The sequence below is a fragment of the Schistocerca americana genome, chromosome 7, assembly GCF_021461395.2.
Source record: "Schistocerca americana isolate TAMUIC-IGC-003095 chromosome 7, iqSchAmer2.1, whole genome shotgun sequence".
Lineage (NCBI taxonomy): Eukaryota > Metazoa > Arthropoda > Insecta > Orthoptera > Acrididae > Schistocerca > Schistocerca americana.
In genome coordinates, this window is record NC_060125.1 from 340347990 (window position 1) to 340368973 (window position 20984).

Here is a 20984-nt window from a genome sequence, read left to right on the forward strand (position 1 = left end):
CTGACATTTCAGATAGAGAACGATCACTGTGTCAGTGTAAAAAAGGTTCCAAACTAGAAGTTTCACTATCAAGATCGCAGATGATACATATCTTGTCTACTAGTTGCAGCAAAGTTTTATTGCCGTCTTCAGATCATTGGATATGTGAATTATAAACCCGATAAATGCTGGACATTGCCACCTGGCCGTTGAAAACATGGAGGTAAACTCACAGACCCGGCCGTGGTGGCCGTGCGGTTCTAGTCACTTCAGTCCGGAACCGCGAGACTGCTACGGTCGCAGGTTCGAATCCTGCCTCGGGCATGGATGTGTGTGATGTCTTTAGGTTAGTTAAGTTTAAGTAGTTCTAAGTTCCAGGGGATTGATGACCTCAGAAGTCAAGTCCGATAGTGCTCAGAGCCATTTGACCCAGAGCCAAACTCACAGAAAAGATTCTCCGATGCAACATTAATTACACTAAAATAGAAGTCATAACTGTACCAGCAAGGCACAGAGGTGTCAAATACGTCAGTAGAGCACATAGAGGTGTGTGCATGTTGATAACTGGCTCAGCAGCGTATGTGCTCTATCTGATGTATTTGACATCTATGTGCCTTGCTGGTACAGCTATACCTTTCATTTTAGTGGTATTGGTGTTTCATGGGACTGTCTTTTCTGTGAGTTTACCTCTATGTTTCCAATGGTCAGGTGGCAGTATGCCACACACAGTGGCTTTGTAATTTACGTATCCGATGTTCTGAAGATGGCAATATAGCTTTTCTGAAACCAGTAATCAGGATATGCGTCAACTGCGATCTGCGCAATAAAACTATTTTGGAAGGTTTTTTGTATTAATGAAATAAAGATTAAGAAGAAATAAAAGCACGGAATCCACAACTATAACATGAGAGAGTGCTGCGAGAAAAAATGCGATGTTTAGCAGACGCCGACATCACCAAAACTTTCTTCGCGGGAAACCTTGACGTGACGTGACTTGGCGGCCAGTGCGAACTGGGCTTCAGGCGAGTCACAGCAGCAGGTAAAAAAGAGCAGGGACACTGCTGGCCGTGGGCAGAGAGCAGGGTCGCCGCCTTAGATGCACGGAGCGTCCATCCACTTACCGGTGCGCCTGCAGCTCCGTCTCTGCGACGGCTAGATCCCGCGTGTGGGGCGAACGGCCAGCTCGCTAGACAAAGGCGGCCGCCGCGCCTAATCCCATTACGCACGAGATGAAAGCAGCAGCTGCAGCCGCGGCCCAGTGGAGCGAGCGCGTCAAGCCAGTGGCACAGTCTCCCATTGAGGAAGCCGGTCCCGGGCACTACCTAATGGCTTAGACAGCTTAGCTCGCTGCATCAAAAAAATGGCTCTGAGCACTATGGGACTTAACATCTGTGGTCATCAGTCCCCTAGAACTTAGAACTACTTAAACCTAACTAACCTAAGGACATCACACACATCCATGCCGGAGGCAGGATTCGAACCTGCGACCGTAGAAGCTCGCTGCATCAGCGTGTGTACTTTCCAGCAATCCAAGTGTATCACAGGTAGTATTTGGGCTTACAACTGTCTACTATTCTTCCTTACTTGCCCCTGCTCTTAGTACACTATCCTATCAAAAGTATCAGAAATTGACCACTAGATGTCAAGAGGGGCGGTCTCGTCGTTATAAAAGGCGGCCCGGACTAACGCGTTGTGTTCACACGCGTGACCCGGACACACTAAGACGCCACCGGCAACTACAACGACATGTCAGAAACTTGCTCGCGGCTTAGAAACGCCGGGACTGGCGCCAGACATGAACCCGTCTTGTTGCTACACTTCCTATCAACTCGTCCAAGTACTAGTCTGCCTTCCGCTGCCTTACCGGATGTTACTCCCTCCCCCTACTACCCTCTCCTTCGTGATGACCAACCCTTCCCTGACAACCTTAGTAAGGCCCATCACTTTGCCTCTTACCTTTCCGATATCTTTGCCCTCCCTCACGATTCCCAGTTCGATTACTCCCTCTTCCCGGATATCCACGATCGAACTGACACCTCTGTCCCTCCACTCGCTCCTGGTTTCCAGTACTTGGACAAAATTACACACAATGAACTCAGTGCCCCCATCACCACTCTGGATATCATCCTTACACTCCGCACGAAACGCAACACCGCTCCCGGTCACGATCGTGTCACCTATCGCCACCTCCGTAAAGCTCCCACTTCCTTCCTTTCCACCCTGGCCAGGCTATATAAAGTGGTCTTGTCCACCAGCTACTACCCCAATCTGCGGAAAACCACCCGTATCCTGCTGTTCCTCAAACTCGACAAACCGCCATCAGCTGTCTCCTCCTACCATCCCATCAGCCTTACCTCAGTCTTCAGCAAGGTCCTGGAATCCATCCTTACCCGACGCATCCACCAGCATCTCCGCCAGGACCGCCTCTTTCCCGCTACCCAGTGTGGCTTCCGACCGTCCTTTTCTGCCAATGACCTTATTCTTCACCTCACTGTCTCCTCTCCGATCAGCTCAACTCCCGTCGGTCCGCCATCGTCCTCTCCCTCGACCTTGAGCATGCTTACGACCGTGTCTGGCATTCCAGTCTCCTCTTCAAGCTCCAAACCTTCCCCCTTCCTATCAACTATGTCCGTCTGATCGGGTCCTTTCTTTCCCAACGTCCTTCCTATGTCACCATCCATAATACGAATTCCTACACCTTCTACCCCTCCACCGGTGTGCCCCAAGGTTCCGTCCTCTCCCCTCTTCTCTACCTTCTGTATATGGCGGACATGCCGCCGCCTTCACCCCCCGTCCACCTTCTCCAGTACGCTGATGACACGGCCTTCCTTGCCCTTGCCCCCACCCTGCTACGCTCCCAACACCTTCTCCAATCCCATCTTGACCGGTTCACCACTTGGTGCAACCAGTGGTTGCTCATCGTCAATCCTTCCAAGACCCAGGCGATCATTGTAGGCAAAACCACCCCTTCCTTCCATCTCCTCGACTTCTATATCACCATTTATGGCCGTCCTATCACCCTCATCCACACCCTCAAGTACCTTGGCGTCACCGTTGACCATCGCCTCTCCTCGACCCCCCATCTCTGGACAATCCAAGCCAAGGAACAGTCCCGCCTCCATCTCCTCAAGCTCCTTTCTGGCCGTGCATGGGTTCTGGACCTCTCCACCATCCTCCACAGCTATAAATCCCTCATCCACCCTATCCTCTGCTACGCCCACCCTGCATGGATCTCCGCCCCTCCTACCTTTTACAAATCCCTTCAAATCCTAGAACGCCATGCGCTCCGCCTCGCCTATCGTATCTGTCTCCCCTCCCCCACGCGGATCCTGTATGATCTTGTTCCGTTCCCGCACCTCCTCCTTTTCCTCAAACAGATACGGCTCCTCTACACCTCCCGTAAACTTGATCCCCCTCACCCGTTTGTCTCTCCCGTCCTCTTCCACCCCCGTCTGCTGCCGCGCCTGTATTCCTACGTCCTACCTGCTCTCCATCTCTCCACTCTCCATACCCTCGCCCAAGGTGGCTTCCACCAACTTCCTATCCCTGATGATGTCCTCATCCTCTCCATCTATCCCTCCTACCAACTTTGATCCTTGCCTTCCACACCCTGTGTTTTTTCCTTAGGGAACCCTCTCTCCCTTCTCTCTCTCCTCCCTTCCTACCCCCTCTTCTCCCCCTGGGCTTCCCCTACCCCCCGTACCTTCTTTCCTCCCCCTCCCATCTCCTCTTCCACTGGCATCTACACCTTCCCCTCTCCCTCCTCCCCCACCTTTTCACCTTTTGGCAGGTCCCCGGACTCGTACACGTAAAGAGAACATTCGCGCGCCGGAGATCATCGCCATAGGTTATTTGTGTGTGCCGTCGTGTTTGTGCTTCAGTGTTTTCACCGCCCACGCTCCATCGTTCACGTGTGTCATTTCAGTCATCACTGTTCGTGTACAAGTGATGAACGTTTTTATTTTACTACACCTGTGAACGAATCCGTGTTTTTTACTCACGTGTCTACTGTTTTTTGCCCACCGTTATGTTTTGTTTTTCTGTGTCTTCCTTGTTTCTATTTGTACTATCTGTGGTCGAAGAGGGGCGTAATATTGACGCTGCCGGCCCACCTTTTGTATAAGATGTTAAAATACCAATAAAGAAAAAAAATGCGTTGTAAGCAGAGAAGCAGTAGCAGCAGAAGTGGTTCTCAGCTGAGCTGAGTGTGGACAAGTTGGACGTGACAAGCGTAACAAGTCCATCAGGGACACTTCACGCCTTCTAAAGCTGCCCAAGTTGACTGTCGGTGATGTGGTTGCGAAGTACAAAACGCAAAGAAACAACCAACGCGAAACCAAGAGCAGGCAGACATCACGTACTGACTGGCAGGAATCGTCGAACGTTGCGGACGGCGTGAGACGTAACAAATTATTACGAGTTGTCATCTCGCATTGAACGTGCATCTTGCTGTGGAGCCGGGAGGAGAGCCGATTTTGGTTCTCACGCCCGCACAGCTGACCGTGGCTACTGGGCTAGGCGTGCGGTATACTTGACTAATGCGGCGTGGAATACGTTACACATTCTATGAATCTAAAGAACTACTATTAAATCTTAATCTTTTTCATACTTTATATACCAAATTCTACAGATAATACAACCATAGTGTTAAAATTTCAAATCAGTAAGTTTCATACTTTCGGAGGTATAAATTTTTAGCTAAAGTACATAATAACCGTGTTGGCATTGTCAAACTCAGTTAGGCACGTAATGTATTTGTCTATAGTAGGAACTGAAACTATAACTAAGTTCACATAATCGCCGGCCGCGGTGGCCGAGCGGTTCTAGGCGCTTCAGTCCGGAACCGAGCGACTGCTACTGTCGCAGGTTCGAATCCTGCGTCGGGCATGGATGTGTGTGATGTTCTTAGGTTAGTTAGGTTTAAGTAGTTCTAAGTTCTAGGGGACATAGTGCTCAGAGCCATTTGAACCATTTTTCACACAATCTAATCTAGTTTTATTGCCACACATATCTGACGCAATAAAAAGTGTTTTGGAGAGATTGAGAGCGTGAATGGAGGACATAGATAAAGTTAGAATGTGGTACTGCATTAAAAATATGTAAAGGTATGTGTCAGGAAGTTGTTGTGCAGTAGGGGAATATGTGAAGTATGTCCGAGTGAGCTTGATTTTGTAAAAGACAGCCAGAAGGGGCGTTGAGTATAATATTTGTAAGTAATTTATTTTGTGGAAAGCAATCGTATTTTGTTTTCATTAAATTTTATATAGTTTCGGAGTTACGAAATTTCTAGACTAAATTATTTGTGGTAATGTGATTGGCTGACTTTAGAAATACCACGAGTATAGAAATGCTCGAAATTGGCTGCTTAACACACTAGCCTACAGAAATTCAGCGTTTCCCCTGCGTTTGAGTAGGGCTTTGTGCCTCAGTCCTAGGACTCGGGATAAACACCATGTTAAACACCATGTTAAATCGCGCTGTACCAAAATATAGGAATCCGCGCGATTGATCGGTTCTCGTGTAAGCGACTGCAGTGTTGTGTGTTTTGTGAAAGTTTGAGCTTTGTGAGTGATTTATTTTAGGATACTTTGCCTGTGAACATTTCAAGTCGTCCATAAACTCCGCGTGGCGCGTTTCGTGCAAATTACGACACACTGTGAAGAGCACTTCTTCACAAGAAGCCTATTGAACGACTGAGTGCGTTAACTCGCAAGTCTTCGTGGGTCAGTGACTTGTCTAGGACGTTGAAAATATTGGGTCGGGCTAAATATCTTCCGGCTCCTTTTGTGTGCGAACTTGCTATAATCAGTAACACTGCATAATTGATGTCGGGATGTTAAATACGCACTTGATAGCCATTTACTTTAAAGACAGTAAATCACCTAAAAGGAAATGCATGATTCCAGGACGCTCTACAGTTTAACTGATTTTCAGCTACTACCCATGGACTGGAGTTATGTGACCTTTGCGTGGTAGGTATTTCGTCGAATTTTCTTCAACGCTGCTTTTGTCGGCTAAATCAGTATCTACCATCGTAGAGTGAAGGGGCAGACGACCTGAAGCCTGTCCAGGCAGGTGGACAGATTGTTTAAAAGGTAGTGAGAGCACAACCCGCCCGGCGCAGGTGGTTGTGGGAAATTACGTGAAATCATCGGAAGGAATCACACGAATGCTCGAAAGTGTTACCAGCAACAATGACTGTACGCACTGAATTAAAAAGATTGTGGTACGATGGTCGAGCGACTCTTCATAAGCGACACATTTCTGTGTGAGTGCTGAGCGACACTTTTAGGCTCTGTGAGGAACGACATTACTGGACAATCGATAACTGAAAAAGAGTGATTTTGAGTGATGAATCACGCCTTAGCCTATTGCAATCCGATGTAAGGGTTTGGTTTCGGCAAAGGCCTGGAGAACGTTACTTGTCATCACGTGTAGCGCCAACAGGCAAATACGGAGGGGATAGAGTTTAGGTATGCGGATGTTTCTCCTGATTAGCGTGTGATCCCCTCATTGTGCTAAAGAAAACGCTAAATGCGGAAGCATGTGAAGACATTATGCACAACCATGCACTGTGTTGAGCAGAAGAACAGTACAGAGACGATGACTGTATCACAGTAACGATGCACTCTGTTATTAAGGTCAAGTTTCATTCAAATGAGCAAAAGATAGGCGAAAGTTGGAAATTCTTTTCGAGACAATGAAAAGACATGCAAATGATCTGTTTGTGGATTATGACTGGTCATACTTTGAACTATACTTTAGATTCTAAATATAAGAAAAGCGCCCATAATTATGGTTTGATCAAGGGCCTGAGAGTTTGAAGTACGCAGACTGCGCGCAGTATAGCCCCTCCAGATTATCTGAAATCAAAAACGGATAACATCAGTAGATACTACATTAATTTATGCGAACTTATACCAAACCACAATTAAATAACCTTAAATTTGATGTTGTGGTGCTAACGCGAACTTTGTGTTCGTTGTTTGGAGGTTTGTTTCACTCTTTATGGCCTTACAATAATAGCTAATATTTAAAAAATTCATTTATTATAGGTATAAGCTTCCAATAAAGGTGTTTACTTTTCGGGGTCAAACGTAGAAGTTAATAGGTTGAACCATTTTTATTTAATGCTGCACACAGTTTTGAAAAATCGTCTCTAGTCGAATTGAAATTAGTTCAATTTGCGTAAAAAGTGCATGTTATTATATATTTCCGATGTCGCTGAACACAAATATGAAGTTAGATATTCAAAATTCAAAATGGCCAGTCCAATGTGGCGGACCATAAATTATGTTTTGACCAATTTTGACCAAAATTTGACCAAGAAAGTGTTTTAGTGTTTAGTCTGCAATTCCAGGACCGTATAGCAATCCTTCATCTAACTCGAATTGTTCCTGGAGAGCAATCATCTTTCTTCCTGGCGAGGAAACCGATCTGGCTGAGCTGGATATGCTGCGTTCGGCAGCCTGCACACGTCGTTCGTAAGCTTTTTTGTAGAATATGTTTGCATACCTACTGCAATACAGATCATTTTGTGAACGAGCGTCACGGCATCACAAGTTTTCTATTTGAGCCAGGCGTCTCCGGCTGAGAGCGTCTCACACCGGCCGTGACACTGCTTCGAACTATGGGTCGTAAAGCACGGATAAAAAAGCCTTTTCGTCCCAACACTCTAGACACATATACCTTTCAAAAATGGAGTAAAAATATAAAGTAACCGACCATTTTGAATTAAAACCTGGCCTTATGCAGTATCTATGAGGCAGTGGCTTGTGGACAATGACGTTTCTGAAATGGACTGGCCTGCTGAGAGTCTCGATCGAATCCCAACTGAAGAACCTCTGATGAACTGCAAAGTCGACTTCGCTCCAAACCACATCGTCCAAAATCGCTACCTTGTCTGGGTTCGTCTATTAAGGAACAACGTTCTGCCATTCCATTCACACACCTCATTTCTCAGTGTCCTCAGTACAGTTGAAGCCGTCATAAACGCTAGGCTGAGTGTATTCCTTATTAATGTCCACTGGTGGATGTCTACATACTTTTGATTAGATCCTGTATTTATTTAGGGGTAAAACTGAATTCTAAAGATACACACAAACATTCAAGTTGAGAAGCTCGACACCTGAAAAATTTCTGCACTTCCAGCTAGTGGTATTGTTATGTGGCACGCCGTAAACGAACTTATTGTTGGCCACAAAAATTTTGTCAGTCACTTTCGTCATGCGCTACGTTTTTTTAAATACTTTTCATTCCCTATCCCTGAAGGTAGAGCTGGCTTTTAGAGTATTAACGCATTAGGGAATCTGGGATTTTGTAGCCAAATATAAGACAGGTTGGAAGAAGGACAAAGGGAGTCGCAGATGGAAACATCTGGGAGGGAATTTCCATTTCCGACGTTAGCCTTACAACCAAAGGAAACCTCCCGAAACTTGCTGAGAACCGGGAGGGCTGAGAGAGGGGCAAGCCTCTAGTTAATTTATCCTGGGACAATACGTCCCAGATAAGAAATATACATACACCATGAGTTCTAAAAGTTTTTGAACTGAATTAATAAAAAGTAGAGAAATCTTCCGATGATGATTTTAATGCGTGTGGTGTTGTACGTAGCCTCACCTCACTTGAGCACCGTGAACAGTACGATATAACATGTGAAGCTGTCAGAGAAGTCCTCCTTTGGGATGTAGTTCACCACGCGCGAGGGACTGGCTTGAACGTCGGTTACGTCGACGCTTCATGCGAATTTCTGTACTCTGTCGTTTTGCGGTAGTTTCGAACTGATAACATCAAGCTTTGTCATCTGTGATATTTCTTTATAGAAAAGAATTTTCCGCGTTTTCTATTTCCATCAACTCATCCCAAGCTTCGAAGCATCGTCCACGTCGTTCGGGAATCAAGGTGTGCGGAACACACACACGTTTCTCTACTTTACAATGTTCTCAACAATTTATTGAATATTGCGCATTTTTTGCGTGCGTTATGTAACAACTAAGTGTATATAAGAACTTGTTCCATTGCGGTTTGTGACACAAAGAAGTTGACTCACTACGGATGCACGTTCACCGCGTAATGCTACCTGCTCACAACTGACTGGCCGAATGCTCATTTGCTGCTTACATTTCTTAGCCCAAACTGCCTCTGTTGTTACTGCGCTGTCGTCGCCTTATACACCATGCCGAAAAATCACTCTCAGAACATTTTTGGACCGATGGGGTGTGTATGTGTTTGTTTATGTGTGTTTTGTATCTGCACAACGCCGCGGAACCTTCACAGTCAGCACAAAATATTACAATTCTAGGCGACGGTCTCTCGACTACATGGCCATTCAGCTGAACCCGGCAAACAGGGACGAAACTCGACGCGCGACTCAATCTACGGTGGGCAAGGGCGAGGGGGGGAGGGGGGGGGGGGGGGAGGGCGTCCGAACACAGCTTGGAGACGAGTACCGAGCAAACACAACGTCATCAGCGGGAGCATATGAATAAACTAAGCATATGGAGAACAGATCACGGAACGAGGCGAAGGCCAGGTCCGATTTACTCGAATTCAGTGTTAGAACTGCCGCACAGATGCTACTACCGCCTGCAGGGGAACGCCTGTGTCAGTGGCTCTGCCCATGCAACTCTTCGCGCGCGCCCTCTGTGACAGCGTCCTGTAGCATTCCGCTACGATGCTCATGTCGGCTCATCTGAATTCATCTCGGTATCACCTGTCCGGGAATCTGCTGGCTGGCCTGCATGTTCATACATGAAGTATACACACAACAGTACCCGCTCCACCTATTTAACGTACATATGACATTGTTCATTTTTTTTTTTTTTTTTTGTGCATATTACATTTCCAGTTTGTGTGAGAGCAGGACGGGCTGGTGCAGAACTTCGTAATTTTCAGCCAAATTTACCACCGGCCTGGGATTGGGGCAGAGAGGATGCCCGTTTGGAATCTTTGTGAGGGCATTCCCAGTTTCAATATTCGCCTGATGACCAAGGGAAACTTCCCGAAAATCTTTGTCGAACAGGAGGAATGGAATTATTTTGATTTATTTCTACAACTAAAGTGTCAATTTCTGTATGTGTGTGTGTACAGCGGGTGGAATAAAATATGGAAATTCCAAAAATACAAAACATTACATTGCGCTGTAGGACAACCGTCGATATTCAAAGCTGCTTCCAGTCGTCTCGCAATGCATGGTTTACAGGGGAATCTCGTACCACGCTTCCTGCAAAATAGTGGCAAGTTCAGGCAAAGATGATGGAGATGGATAGAGATCGTGCATCCTTCCCTCCAAAGTTGACCACAAAGGCTCAATAATATTGATATCGTGTGGCTCTAGTGGCCAGGTTAGATCGACAATTCATGGTTGTGCTAACGTCGAGCGGTGTAGCGCTGTGGTTAGCACCGTGGATTCGCATTCCGGATATCGGAGGTTCAACCCCGCGCCGGCCGCGATGGCCGTGCAGTTCTCGGCGCTGCAGTCCAGAACCACGGGACTGCTACGGTCGCAGGTTCGAACCCTGCCTCGGGCATGGATGTGTGTGATGTCCTTAGGTTAGTTAGGTTTAAGTAGTTCTAAGTTCTAGGGGACTGATGACCTAAGATGTTAAGTCCCATAGTGCTCAGAGCCATTTGAACCATTTTTCAACCCCGCGTCCGGCCATCCTGATTTAAGTTTGCCGTGATTTCCCAAAGTCGCTTAAGGCAAATGCCTAGATGGTTCCTTCGAAAGGGCGAGGCCGATTTGCTTCTCTGTCCTTCCCTAATTTGAGCTCGTGCTCCGTCTCTAATGACATTGTTGTCGACGGGACGTTAAACACTAATCTCCTCCTCCTCCTCCTCCTCCTCCTCCACTGTGCTCACAAAACCAGTATTGGACGATGAGAGCCGTGTGAATCGGGGGATCAACCTGATTAGCCATAATGGTCACATAATCCTCGACAGTAATGCGCCCTTGCAGGGTAACCATGGGGCCCATGGAATACCACGACATAAAACTAAACTAAACTCCGTCCGAACAGGCCATTAAGGCCCAACGGTACCGACCGGCCGCCGTCTCATCATCAGACCACAGGCGTCACCAGATGTGGTTACGGAGGGGCATGTGGTCAGCACACCGCTCTCCCGGCCGTATGTCAGTTTCCGAGACCGGAGCCGCTACTTCTCAATCTAGTAGCTCCTCAGTTTGCCTCCACAAGGGCTGAGTTCACTCGGCTGACCAACAGCGCTTGACACACCAGATGGTCACCCATCCAAGTGCTAGCCCAGCCAGACAGCGCCTAACTTCGGTGATCTGACGGGAACCGACGTTGCCACTGCGGCAAGGCCGTTGGCCAAATACCACGACATGGTTGCCCAAAGTTTCTGCAGAGTTTCTCTCTTGCGACGTGAACTCGGGCAGAAGTTGGAAACAGTAAGAAACGGGACTCATTCGACTAAATGAATTTCTTCGATTGCTCGATAGTCCAGTTTTTATGACTTCGGCAGCACGTTTTCCTGATAGGAGCATTTCATCGCAGATATGTGTTTTTGCAGTTCCAGCTCACCCTGCATTCTTTCATGTTGTTGCTAACAGGGTTCGCAAGCCAACATTCGGTTCTGCAGTGAATTTTGCAGCTGTCGTCCACTTAGTTTTCGTCCTCTTCAGTGATCGTCTGTTACCATCACTCAACACACACTTTCGTCAACGTTGTGTCTTAGCAGGGAATGCTCTTCTGCTTTCCGTGTATGCGCTTTGAATCTGTGATATGGCGCCTTCTGAAACACCAGGTACTTCCGTTCCCTTGGTTACTGAAGCACGCACCATAGGAGCACCAACAATTTGACCATGTTCGCATGCACTGAGCTCCGACATAATGCACGCACAGCTACAAAGAACGCTGTTCTGACCAAGGCTGACAGTTGCAACGTGTGCCGTTCGTGGTCAAATTCAAGTGTGACCTGCAGGCTTAGCTAGCATTTGCATTTATGTTCAAGCATGCTTTCCTGCCTGGTGCTCGATATTTTTGTGCACTCCGTGTGTGTGTGTGTGTGTGTGTGTGTGTGTGTGTGTGTGTCTGTCTGTCTGTCTGTGTGTGTGTGTGTGTGTGTGTGTGTGTGTGTGTGTGTGTGTGTTCGCGTTTTTTTTTTGTTTTTTTTTTTTGCGTGCATTGTGTAACAACTAAGCATATACAACAACTTTTCCTGTAATTTCATCTAAATTACTTACGTCTTTATATTGGTTCAAAATATTTATGCCCATTACTCTCTAAATACACACGTGGGTCAGCTTATATTTGACTCGCGTCTACTGTTTATATTTCCTGAGTTCAAAGATGTATGCATCTGAGCTATGCCCACCACGTGACGTATGAAGATGCCGAGTGATACTACAAAATATGGTTTCGCTATCTCTGCCGTATCTAGTATGGCGATTCGTTCTTAAACATCATATGTGTACCGCCACGACAGCTCATAACTACTGAAAACCGGTCGTGGCGTTAGAAAATAAAAACTGTATTTTGTTTTCAAACAATTACTGCTGTTGCAGATATCCTGAACCGTCAAGTTCGACATTCTAGAAGCAAAAGTTATGATATCCCTTACGTGTCTACCCTATTTTCCATTGGAAACTGCTTAACGGTAGAAGTTAGCAGCTTTTACCGCAAAGCAAATTTGCCTTTCACCGAACGGCTCAGAATGTTTACTTAACTTATTTGTATTGAGTCAGCGCTCGCTGTGGCAGATGTCTCGCTCGTGAAAGGTTAGGAGAGACTGGAAAATGCCTTCGTAACATTGTAAACATCGTTTCTGGAATTTTTCTGTTTGTTTGCTGTAATATTGGTTTTGGTGTTGCTTTTTTTTCTTTCTTATATTTCTTTAATTGGCTGTTGCAAGATAGCTTTTCGCTTGTCGACTGTTTGGGGAGTACTCCTATTCTAAGGCTGAATGTGCTGGATCCGAGCAACAGTCACCAAAAGTTTTTGAAAAGTGACTCATTTCCCAACGTTCTCTCTGTAGTTGAGGTATGGTACTGTGTTTCGAAATAAGTTGGACAATTTTGCCTGTGAGTGATGTGATGCCGTGTCATAGAGTATGCTTCAGTCAGCATTATTTGTAATTCACAGGGTCACTTGGTGAATTCATCTCGCTGTTACAGAAGCGTGTGTAAGTTTATTTGGATGATTCCTCCCACACTGATACCACTTTTAGGGTACCGCATCTCATTCGTTAAAAACGGAACCCTTACGGAATCACTTGGTTTGCGCCTGTCTATCCATCTATTAAGACCCTATTTTCTCAGGAACGGGTAAAGGTGTCAAATCTACGGTCTATTGTCCCTTGGTGGTGTACAACATGGAAGCTTCTGAGTCAATGCAAGTAAAATATTTGCCTGTTAGCTCACATATTTTGACACTCGCAAAATCACTGATCAAAATCTATCGCTGAAATACCTACAAACACTTTAGAACTGATGGTCTTGTGCCAATGCACGTGCCTAGTAACCGAGAGCTCGAGAGAGAGATCGAATCTCGATCGGACCACGGATTTTTCGATCTTCGTTTTAACCTGCCCTTCATCTCCCATTGATGAGAAGAGTTCCCCCGAAACGGCACGTGGTACGGATTCCACTTTCCCCGATTGTACGACTGGAATAGGCTAGGGACACGCAAGGTGCCGAAGTGGTGTCCAGTTGAAAGGCTTGCACCAGGACATTGGTCCACACGATATTATTATTATTATTATTGTTATCAAGATACATTGTGCCAAGGGTTGGCACCACTGTGCGATAATATCGCTGAAGCAGAGACGTCGAACGATCATGTGAGGGGAGCAGGTGCATCTCTGCTGAGAAGGGAGGAATGAGTCACTTCTGGGCAGTCGAATGGTATGGTTCCCTCGCTCTACTGCGGCGGCTGCGAAATGGTGTATTAGTTGTCTATGTTCGGAAGTGATGGAGAGAGAAGAGTGTGTTAATACTCCGTGAAGGCGAGTCATTCTCTACCAGTGGCGTCACTGGATACGGTATGGAGTGGCTTGTAATCAGCACACGGCTCCCCCGGGCGTTGTCAGTTTTCGTGACGTGGACCCACTGCTGCTTGGCCAACTACGCAGCTCCTGAACTGACATTACGTATCATAGTCCAGCCCGTTCCAGTCCTCCCACCAACGAAAAATCCCTGACAATACCGGGAATCGAACCAGGCTCTACGTGTGGCAGTGAACCACGCCGACCACTAGCTGCGGTGGCGGATTCTAGTTTCTTAACACTCCATCTAATTTTCAACGTCACTCTAAAGCATCACACCTCAAACGCTTTGAGTCTCTTCTTTTCGCGTTTTACCATGCTCAAATTAAATCTTTTGTTTGATACTAGCAGAATTCTCTTGGTCAGGCTTGCTCTCACAGCCTCTGCTAGTTTGTTTTGTATGTCCTCCTTTCTTCGTCTCTCATGTTTTATTTTGCTTTGATCATTTCTGCTTTGTAGTCACCAAATTTGATGTTAAGTCAATCACTAATCTCATTTCTGCTACTCCTCATTACTTTCTCCCTTTTTCTTCAGTCTGTCCTCAATCCAAAGTGTGTGTTCATTAGAATGTTCTTTCTATTCAACACGTGCTCCACTCTTCCTCATTTTCATAGAGGCTAGCAATGTATTCATCGTACAGAAAATTGAAATTTGGAGACAGTGATTATGTTATACTGTAGGCGTCGCTTAAGAAGCGATTTTTCGAAATTCCACCGCTAAGGAGGTGAAATGGGGTATCAAAAGTTTATTGAAAATATATTGCTAATAAGATAAAATGTACGAAAACTGGTATTTGGTTTCTCGGATAGAAATAAAGAAACTCATGTTTCAGCATTTTTTGAAACTTACTCCTATGGGGATGAAATAGGGGTCTAAATGTTTCATGAAGACATTTTTAAAGCTAAAACTTCGGAAATTGATATTCGGCTTCACGGTTTGAAACGAAAACAATACGTCTGTGATTGGTTTTGGAATTCAACCACTAAGGGGGTAAAATAATGAGTGGGAGTTTTTCTGAAAATAAATCGCTATTAAAGAAGTACTAAAGATTTTTAAAGGTAAACCTATGAAAACTGACATTTGAGTTCTCACTTAGAAATAAAAAATATGTGTGTCGGTGTTTCTGGAAACTCAACCCCTAAGTGAAACAGGAGAAGAAAAATTTTTGTCAAACTGTTTCATTACGAAAGCAATTTCAAAGCTGAATCTATGAAAATTTGTATTTGGCTTCTCTTTCAGTAATAAAAAGTACGTGTTCCACTCTTCATGGAAATTCAGTCACTAAGGGGGTGAAATGAGAGATGAAAATTTTTAAGGAAATATTTCGTTATATTAAAATTTTTTAAAGGTAAATCAATTAAAATTGGCATTTCACTTCGCGGTTAGATATAAAGAAATACGTGTTAGGGGATGAAAACTTCTATGGAAATGTCACCACAATAACGCAAGAACTATGATAACAAAAACTATCTGAATCGCTTTTTTGTCAGAAGTATATTCGGGAAAGGCCATGCTTCTACGGCCGCCCTAATTAGCGTGAAACCTTTAGAAGATATTGCAATTTTTCAACCACACAGAAACTCTTGTAAAGAAAAAAAACCATTAAATTTGGTGCAGACAGTCTACGTGAGGGACGCAGTAGACACTAAGCTAGTATTACATGGCAAGTCAGATAAAAGGTGTGTGCGTTTGCCTGTGCCCTTGTGTGTGTGTATGTATGTATGTACGCCGAATATGAGGCTGCTCCGCCTCAGCCCGGGATCTATACAATTTGATACACCTACTGTGTGTATCGCACGTGTTTTACAATCGACAATCGCTAGTGTTACAGCTGCACTGGTGGTCTGCTCAGGACGCTGGGTTCTTGCAGGCCACCGCTCGGGCGTCTAGGGTAGTGCCTGAGCTACGCATGTTCCCCTTTAAGGCGACAGCTACCCGTGTATCAGCCGGCGGCCGCCTAGGGCTTCTGCCGAACACGTGTGTTCGTTGCGCAGGAACACGGCGGGTTTCGCAGTTAGCGTGAGATCCAGCTCAATAACATTGATCCTCCTCACGTACACAACCCGTCCAGAAAATTCTCAAACTGTTTTTTATTCTTGGTGTATAAGCGACGTCAGTTCAGTAGCTACGCTGGCAGCTCGAACTAACAACTGTAAACAGCACATCGGCGTTCCATTAGTCACTTGTGAGCAGGCAGTGTCAAGTAGTGGACATGTGACCCTAGAGTGTCAGTGTTGTGTCACAAATCACAATGGAACAACATATCTAAATCAAGTGTTAAAGACATTCTCTGGAATGTTTTGAAGAAGAGAAAAGTGTGTCCAAAGTTTGTTCCGCACACCTTGACTCACTAACAAAAACTCATGGATGCCAGCTGCGACTTCGTAGAAATGCAAAATCCGAACAAATCTTTTTTGGAAAAAATCAGCGTTGATGACGAGATTTGGTGTTATCAGTATGAAACTACTACAAATCAAAATAGTGCAAAAAGTGACATGAAGGGTCAACGCTTTGACGACAGAATCGGTATTCAAGCCAATGTGATGCGTGAGTTGAAGAACGTCCCAGAAAAGAACTTTCCTGACAGCTTCACGTGGTTGTATGAACGTTCTGTATGTTGTGCCAAGTGTGTGTGTGTGTGTGGGGGGGGGGGGGGGGGGGAGTCTATGTAGAACAGCTAAAGCATTAAAATCACCATCTAAATTTTTCTCTACTTTTTATTAAACCAAGTTCGAAACTTTTTGGACTGATGGGGTTAAATGAAGAATACACCATTGGAAAAACGTTAAGAAATGCAGTAAACTCTAAAAGTGGGGCGGCGCTTCGTGCAAAGTCTGGGAACTACATCCACAACACGAATAAATGTATTGCAATTCGCGTAAATAGAATTCACGACGGGCGATCAATTTCGGGAATCAGTCAAATTCATCAAGCACCTAATCCAATTTAGTTGAAACGACGACATACATTTCGCCACAGAGAAAGCAGACTGAAGTCTGAGATTTATTGAAAAAAGCGGAGGGTGTGTACAAGCGTGTAATTGATTTGTCAGTGCTACGCTTACACATTCCTACCTATCACGGTTTGAGTAGGAGTATATAACTACACAATCACAAAACCCGCATGAAGAAATTTGTAAATATCAGGGAACATGGGCAACATTTTTCGGCATGAGTCACCAAATATCAAAATGAGTATCATTTGCCTATCGAATTGATGATGCAATTGTTTTCGAATTGTTGTTGATTAGAGGTAGTAGCATTAAAATGTGAAACCACGGGGATATGCCTATGGAGTATCGTCTCAGTTGTGCGACTGGATTCTCTATTTCCTGTCAGAAAAGTCACAGTTCGTAGTAACTGATGGAAAGTAAAACAGAAGCCATGTCTGGCGTTCTCCAAGAAAGTGTTATAGACCACAGCTATTCCTGATCTACTGGGTCGTCAGAAACAATGTGAAAAGCTTGTAAGTGTATTGCAGGGTACACTGTGCTGATAAACAATTGTTAAGAAAAAGATCGATACGTTGCGCCATATCAGAGTTAATTAGCATTGAACTCACCTCCAGACCGTTGCGCCCAAATTCAAGAGACCGCCAGAGACGGTTTCGCGAAATCAGAGTGAAATGCAAAAATTGGACGTAGGATGCTAGTAACGATCGAACCCGAGACAAAGACTGACCATTCTCGTGCGCTATCATCTACACTATGAGAACAACTGACACTAATTGTATCTCGCAGGCCGCTTGAACTGTCTGTTCCGTATGTGAAGGAAACAAGTGCAGGGCAACAGGAGCGCGGTAAGTGAAATGACAATGTTTTTATAACCGTTTTTGCTGCGTATTTGTTTTATTAGTGTCTTAATAAACGTATTGAGCGTAAGTAGGCGGAGAGGGCCTTTGTTTAATTGTGAAATTGGTATTCAGTGACTGGCAATCCCTCGACCGTTAAATACAGGATGTTCATATGAAGCCTCCCCGATTTATAATGCATTTGAAAGAAAACTAAGTGTATATACTTTGGGTTTGCACGTTAAGAATCAGTGAATTTGCTGTAGTTTTTTTTCCAAACGATCCCTTTTGCTTTGTTTCGGGCACTAAAGAGTACAAGAATTGACTACACCTAAGAGAGAGCCCAGTGTACGGTGTGGTACGCGGAAACGAAATCCCCCACTGCTTTCCAAACAAATTTTCCACTTGAACTTCAAAGGGAGTCACTATGTTAATCGGCACACAACGCATCTGGGGTTCGTTAGAGACTCGCAGTTTTTCGAGAGCACGTCAGAGTCGACGGGAAAATGTGTGGTGTGCGCTGATGAAAGGCAGCTTAGACCATTTTTCTTCGTCGGGCAGACAGTAACTGAAACCGTTTATCTGGACATAATGTACTCGAGCAGTTTACAGTTCCTCAATTTCCTCCCCTTCGGCTAAATGTGATCTTCCAGCAGGATGGTGAACTACCGCACTGTAGTTTATATGTTCGTGTCTTCCTGGAACGAGCATTTCCACACCGATGGATGCGGCGTTATGGACCAAACAAGTGCCCACCGTGATCTTCGGACATAACCTCTGTGGAATTCTTCCTCTTGGCTTGTATGAGAGATATTGTGCATGCCTTGCCTGTACCTGACCTTCGCGATGTCCACAGAAGAAGTGTGGGTGCAATACCTTCAGTCACTCCCAGATATGCCTGTACTTTGGTGGGTTGAGATGGAATATCTTCCAGACGTACTACGGATAACAAAAAGAGCCCGTGTAGAAGTGTGTTAATTTTTTTTTGTAGGTAGCTTATTAAACTACTTTACATGATAATTCAAACCACAAGTACACTATGTCATGAAAAGTATCCGGACATCTCCAAAGGCCGGCCGCGGTGGTCTCGCGGTTCTAGGCGCGCAGTCAGAAACCGTGCGACTGCTACGGTCGCAGGTTCGAATCCTGCCTAGGGCATGGATGTGTGTGATGTCCTTAGGTTAGTTAGGTTTAAGTAGTTCTAAGTTCTAGGGGACTGATGACCACAGCAGTTGAGTCCCATAGTGCTCAGAGCCATTTGAACCATTTGAACATCTCCAAAGACACACGTTTCTCTTATGAAGTACATTGTTGGTTGGTTGGTTTGGGGGATTAAAGGGACCAGACTGCCATGGTCATCGGTCTGAAGTACATTGTCCAGCCACCTACTGCCAGGTACTCCATCTCACCGAACGCAGTAGTCATTAGACATCGTGAGAGAACTGAATGGGGTACTCCGCGGAACTCACGGACTTCGAACGTGGTCAGGTGATTGGGTGACACTTGTGTCATACGTCTGTACGCGAGATTTCCACACTCCCTATACATTCCTAGCTCCATTGTTTCCGATGTGATAGTGAAGTGGAAACGTGAAGTGACACGTACAGCACAAAAGCGCACAGGCCGATCTCGTCTGTTGACAGACAGAGACCGCTGACAATTGAAGAGGGTCGTAATGTGTAATAGACAGACATCTATCCAGACCATCACACAGGAATTCCAAACTGCATCAGGATCCACTGCAAGTGCTCTGAAAGTTAGGCGAGAGGTGAGAAAACTTATATTTCATGGTCGAGCTGCTGCTTAGAAGCCACTCATCACGCCGGTAAATACCAAACGACGGCCCGCTTGGTGTAAGGAGTGTAAATATTTGGCGATTGAACCGTGAAAAAATGTTGTGTGGAATGACGAATCACGGTACACAATGTGGCGATCCGATGGGAGGGTGTGGGTATGGCGAATGCCCGCTGAGCGTCATCTGCCAGCGTGTGTAGTGCCAACAGTAAAATTCGGAGGCTGTGGTGTTATGGTGTGGTCGTGTTTTTCATGGAGGGGGCTTGCACCCCTTGTTGTTTTGCGTGGCACTATCGCAGCACAGGCCTACATTGATGTTTGAAGCACCTTCTTGCATCCTACTGTTGAAGAGCAATTCGGGGACGGCGATTGCGTCCTTCAACACGATCGAACACCTGTTCATAATGTACGGCCTGTGGCGGAGTGGTTACACGACATTAACATCCCTGTAATGGACTGGCCAGCACAGAGTCCTGACCTGAATCCTAAAGAACACCTTCGGAATGGTTTGGAACGCCCACTTTGTGTCAGGCCTCACCGACCGACATCAGTACCTCTCCTCAGTGCAGCACTCCGTGAAGAATGGGCTGCCATTTCCCAAGAAACCTTCCAGCAGCTGATTGAAGTTATGCCTGCAAGAGTGGAAGGTGTCATCAAGGCTAATGGTGGGCCGATGGAGGGCGCCACGAACTTGTAAGTCATTTTCAGCCAGGTGTCTGGATACATAGTGTATCTATGTCTCAACTTTTTAATTGCATTTGGAAATCAAATTGCACATGGAGGAATTATTTGGAGATCATGTATTCCGGAGTGGGTTAAGATCTTGCGCCATTTACGTTTCCAAATGCTTTTTTAGGTCGTGCTGCCCTAATGAAGCTCAACGTCAGAACTGACACTCTGGTGGCTTAACGTTTCCTAAAGTCAGACTGTTCGTAGCCTAGCAGATACTAAATTTTCTTTTCCATTCTTCTGTAAATTGTTCTTCTCAGCATCTTGAATGCATGAGCTATTAAGCTGATTGTACGACAGTTGCCTCACTTATGTTGTGCCTCACTTCTCTGTCAATGGTATCATCTGGATTATATAAACGATATTTGTCCGAACGCCTGATGAAACGTCGCCAGCATTATAGATTCTACACACCAACGTGAACTGAACAGTCGTTTGGTTGCCATTTCCCCCAATGATTTAAGAAATTCCAATGGAATGTATCCCTCCCTTCTGCCTTATTTGCTCTCAAGTCTTCCTGGGCTCTTTTAAATTCTGATTCTAATGTACTGGATTCCCTATGTCTTCCTTATCGACTGCAGTTTCCTCTTCTATCAATTCATAAGACAAGTCCTCCCTCTCATTATACTCTTTTCACTTAACCATTCTCTTCTTTGCGTTTAACGGTGCAACTTCCATTGCATTCTTAA

At 45.4% G+C, this 20984-nt stretch overlaps 1 protein-coding gene and 1 pseudogene across 1 annotated transcript in view; one reads left to right on the top strand and one right to left on the bottom strand.

Moving 5' to 3' along the window:
* LOC124622512 (fat-like cadherin-related tumor suppressor homolog) overlaps positions 1–20984 on the top strand; it is an 883388-nt gene that overhangs the window by 343305 nt on the left and 519099 nt on the right. The window lies entirely within an intron of this gene.
* LOC124623519 lies at positions 11193–11310 on the bottom strand (annotated as a pseudogene).